Source organism: Bison bison, unplaced genomic scaffold, assembly GCF_000754665.1.
Source record: "Bison bison bison isolate TAMUID 2011002044 unplaced genomic scaffold, Bison_UMD1.0 scf7180017864144, whole genome shotgun sequence".
Lineage (NCBI taxonomy): Eukaryota > Metazoa > Chordata > Mammalia > Artiodactyla > Bovidae > Bison > Bison bison.
Genome location: NW_011494716.1, coordinates 3311105 through 3316753, shown reverse-complemented (window position 1 = coordinate 3316753; position 5649 = coordinate 3311105).

Below are 5649 nucleotides of genomic sequence, written 5' to 3'. Positions count from 1 at the left end.
TATGTTATTGTGCATTTATGCTTTTTTTTTCTTTCATCTCTTTCTTTTGGAATGCCCTCTTGGTGGAAAGCCAAGGCTTTATGAAAAACACACACGTGTGCAAACACACACAACACATTGACAAAAGACAGTCAGCTCAATTAAAAACAATATAAAGAAATCAATCCATTGATATCATATACACTCTGTATGTATCTCTCAGTCGTTCAGTCGTGTCTGACTGTACAGCCCCCATGGACTGTAGGCTTCTCTGTCCATGGACTTCTCCAGGCAAGAATACTGGAGTGGGTTGCCACTCCCTAGGGGAATCTTCCCAACCCAAGGATCAAACCCGGATCTCCTGCCTTGCTGGCATGTTCTTTACCATCTGAGTCACCAGGGAAGTCCATCCTAAAATATACATTCTAAATATCTCAACTTGATCACGTTTTCTTTCCCCAATAAATGGCTCATTTTAAGGACATTAAAGATATGTCTACAGACTGCTCTCAAATACCATATGCTCCCCTCCCCAATACTATGTTGCTCACACTTTTATGCTTAGATTCAAATACCCCCATAGAGTAATTGTTCAAATTTCAATTAAACAGTGGCTTTTTCTTTTTAGAGGCGGTTGGATATATTGTTACTTTTATTTACTAGATTTTTCTTTCAAGTGCCTAATAAGTTCTGAATTTTCTAGAACTCCCAGAATAAGCCAAGACAAACATAAATTCCCCTGAGACATTATCTCCCTAATGTTTTCTGTAATTTATCTGAACAGGGAGTCAGATGGGCCAATGTTCACCTGGTCATAACATGGATTCCAAAATGACAGCCCAAAGATCACATTCTGAACCCTCAGTTTCCTGACGATATGACTGGAGAAATTAAAGCTTTTAAAACTGTCTTTGAGGAGGAACTGGTGGAAAATCAGGTAGGTATATTGGGTGGGGAGCGCCTACAAGTTGAATATCACCAACATTAGAAGTCATACGAATGGGGTTTCCCTGATGGTCCACTCCTTAAGAATCTGCCTTCAAACACAGGGGACACAGGTTCAAACCCTGGGCTGGGGAAAATAAGACCCCACACGCAGAGGAGCAACCAAGCCCATGTGCTACAACCACTGGGCCAGCACACCACACTAGAGAGCCCACGTGCCACAGCCAGAGAGAAGCCCTCACACACCACAACTAGAGAGCCCATGTGCCACAGCCAGAGAGAAGCCCTTGCACACCACAACTAGAGAGCCCATGTGCCACAGCCAGAGAGAAGCCCTTGCACACCACAACTAAGACCCAGTGAAGCCATTAAAAAAATAAAATTAAATTAAAGAATAGCAGTAAGAGGAATCCCTGGGCTTTCCCTCCATGTCTACCAAGAGTGTTTAGAGACCATAAGAAACAAGCAACTGGCCGGATAAAAAAATAATAAACCAAAATTCTGTATGTCATTTTGGATGCTGGACTGCCAGAGACCCATGACACAATAGTAGAGCTGATACCATGTTGAACGTTAATATGACTTTTCTGCATATTTGCACTCTTGAATCAGGTACAACCAGATAATACAAGTGAAAAAAGCACCAATCCAACAGGAATACGGTCAGACATTTCCTTAAGAAAGCTCTAAAGCTGCATCCTGACTTATTTGTGAAACTGCCTGTAACTTGAGAAGTTCTTGAGAAGCACCCTTTCTCTAACTCAGTGTCCTCATTTACAAAACAAGCAAGATGAGCTGAATAACCTCAAGACTCCTTTAAGGCTGACATGAAAATCCCAAGTCAACAGGAATGACAACAAATGATCCAATCACACAGCGGATCTCTCAGAGCTATCCAAAATCCCTAGACAATGTTTGAGTGTTGGAATAAATTTACATCAGGGATATATATTAATGCATGAGGCAAGATCCTAAAGCAAACAAGTCAATCCTAAAGGAAATCAACCCTGAATATTCATTGGAAGGACTGATGCTGAAACTGAAGCTCCAATACTTTGGCCACCTGATGCAAAGAGCTGACTCTTTGGAAAAGACCCTGACTTATTGGAAAAGACTCATTGCAAAGATTGAGGGCAGGAGGAGAACAGGGCAACAGAGGATGAGATGGTTGGATGTCATCACCACTTCAGTGGACATGAGTTTGAGCAAACTCCAGGAAATAATGAAGGACAGGCAATAATGAAGGACAGGGAAGCCTGGCATGCAGCAATTCATGGGGTCACAAAGACTCAGACACCATTTAGCTACTGAACAACAACAAATAAGGCAAGACACCACTGAGACCCACCTCATGTGAAAGTTAGGTTCCCCATGAATGTGTAAAGCAAAAATGCAAAATGAAGGTACTTCCCTGGTGGTTCAGTGGTTAAGACTACAGTGGAAGCAAGGTTCAATCACTGGTCAGAAAACTGAGATCTCTCATTCCACATAGCCAAAAAAAAATTATGTCCAGTGGAATCGAAAATATATCTTTGTTTGGAAAGGGCCACACTGGAAATTACTTAATGATGGGACACAGCTATGTTTTTCTCACAACTCAGGACATACTATTTTTCATTCAATGGAGCACAAGATGAAGTGGTTGACTTGCATTTAAGGTCACGGGGAATCGTATGTATTCTTGGTCACATGAGCTCCTCTGGGATGTTCACAACAGAGAACTGAACCCCCAATATTTACCTCCCATCCCACAGTCCCTCTGACAGTCAGTTCTATTACAATGTTCCTTCTGAAAACACACATGCATTCCAACACAGAGACAGAGCCAGGAACAACTGGAGCATACTTAGGATTTCACATTTGCTCACGCTTGGTTTCATCTGCAAAAAACACTAGGTTAACACAGAAAACTCCACCCAGCTGGAAATACACACACACACACACACACACACAAGCAAGCACACACCATGAATGAGGCATGCCACCCCAGTTCACAGCCTGTGCTATGAGTCACAACTCATTTACATCTGGCACAATAACTTTCCAGCCAATTTCAGATAACTCTCTGTTTCCATCACTTCACAGTAGCTCATCAGCTGCACCCCTTCTGATGTTCACTTACTCAGAAAACATCCAGTCTTCTTCAAGGTGAAATGTCACATTTATTGTAGCATTTATGGGGCTTCCCAGGTGGCACCAGTGGTAAAGAACTCGCCTGCCAATGCAGGAGACATAAGAGATGTAGGTTCGATCCCTGGGTCAAGAAGATTCCCTGGAGAAGGGCATCACAACCCACTCCACTATGCTTGCCTGGGAAATCCCATGGACAGAGGAGCCTGGTGGGCTACAGTCCAGGGGTCACAAAGAGGCAGACACTGAGTGACTCACTTAACACATATAAAACCACTGCTGCTGGTGTGTGTGCGTTTTGTGTCACTGATGAGGTTACCCATGGTCCCATTCTCCCCATAAGCCCTGTGGTTTTTACTGTGAGACTTTTGCACAGTGCAGTGATTTAGGAACACAGATGTCATGTTATAGGAAAACTGATGCTACGTGTTCTCAAGGAGAGAAAGGGTAGGCGGCGTCAACACCATTTGAGTGTTTTTTCTTTCTCTCCTATCAGGTGACTGGACTACATTTCAGTCTCTTAAAATTGCAGTCTTTAGGGGCACACAGTGAAAACATTTGAGCAAAGGGTTTCAACAAAGGAACACAGAGAGACCACCTGCCTTATCGTCATTAGGGAGGGGTCTGCTATTCTTGATGCAGCAGCTCTAATATAAATATACTGTATTTATCTTTCCAGAAATATGAGGTCGCCTCCTGCTCCTTCACTGTCTTTCAACATCAAGGTGTTCCCTGAGATAACAGAAACAATTTGGCTTCCCTTCGGAGGGTGTCCTCACAGAAGCTCACTGCCAGCACCTCTGAACATCTTCATTTGTATTTTCTGAGTGGTGCCATCTCTGGGCCTGGCCGTGCCCATCAACCCAGGCTGTTTGTCCAAGGTCAAACACCCTGGATGGCTGGGTGTCGGTGAACATTCCAGCTATAGTTTATGGCTGTGCTCAAGACTTTTTGCACAGTCCAGGACATAACTTATGTACTTTTGTTCTAGCCTTGATAACCTGCTGATAGGGAGCTGTGGCTAAGGGTGCTAGCAGAGCAGGATATAAATTTGTGCTAGCAAGCATCCCATATAAGAAAAAAAAAAAATGTACACTGAGACCCCAGTCTTCACTGACATACAATTTTACTTCTTTGCTAGTTTCCACAGATTAAACCCACCTAACCCACATATCTCCCCACAAAAGTTTGAGATGCACAGTGCCAGGTGAATAAGTAGCCAATGTAAATGATCCCCATCAGGTGAGTATTATTTAGTTAATTTACACCCATTATATTATTACAGAGATTAAAGACCTTTTGGTCCAACGTGCTAGAAAAGCAATAAATCTGAATTAGACCTACCATTTCAGTCACTCAGGATTAGACCTTTTGGTGATGTGATCCATTAACGTGCTTTAAATCTATTGATTCAGCCTAGAAAGACACAATTTAAACTCAGAAGTCACAAAATGAACTTTCCATTAAGTTTGGGAGACTCTGGTCACAGCTCATTTGACTTTTATGAACTAGAAAATGTGATGTAGACCACAATGGCATTCTATTAGGGGAAATCATGCATTTAACCATGTAGCAAAATACTGTAGTCAATTATGTGAACACACACCTATTTTACACATGACTGGTTTTCTGACTTTAAATTATTAAGGATGTGCATTTAGCTTGTTTTAAGGACTATTTACTCCCAAGGAAGAGATCCATGATAAAACTTGGTGCAAAACAGTAAATGAATATTTGTCATTTATATTACACTTTTTTTCAATAAGAAACTGAAATTGAGCACAAAAACTTTTGTTGTTGTATTTCTTTGCCTCAGAAGAGAAAACACGTGATCTGCTTGCTTTTTATAAGTGAAAAAAAAAATTTATCAAGGAGAGGAAAAAAACACAATCAGAAGCAGATTTTGAGATTCATCTGCCAGTCTGAAAAATATAGTGACAGTGTTTAAAAAAAAAAAAGGTGGCAATGGTAGGGGGGGAACTATTTAGATAAGGTTTAGTTTCTCTTTTCTGGAGTTCATCTTAGTGGTGTACTCTATAAACATCATTTTCTCTCAATATAATTTTGTTTATATTAGTATTATACTTAAGCCAGACTATATTAATACTAGACTCATTATTATTCTATATTTCAGCAAGGGTACACTTTAGTTCCAAATATAATTCAACACGGTTCTTCCTTGAATCCATCATCACCAATTTTTAACGGTTACACTTTTCTCCTGGGTTCACAGTCATAAAACTCTTACTATTCAAAAGCTTGAAATGTTAGAAATGAGCTAATTCAAATCCCCCATCTTCAGAAGATAAACCCCACAGAGGTTAACAGACATGCTCAAGGTCACACAGCCCCACAAAGTCAACCCACTACTCAACCACTATTTCTACCTCTTAAAAAGAGGCTCCGTCTTCATTTTTCTCAAATAAGATCTCTCCTGGGCTTCATTCACAAAGGCACAGACAAAACTTGTAATATCCTGAACAGGTCTGGAGATTGTTCCTATCTACAAACTATTCCTTTGAATCTAGCTTGTCATCAAGACTCCATAATTCCTCTATCCACACAAATAGTTTTATCCCCCCTTCTGTAGATTTC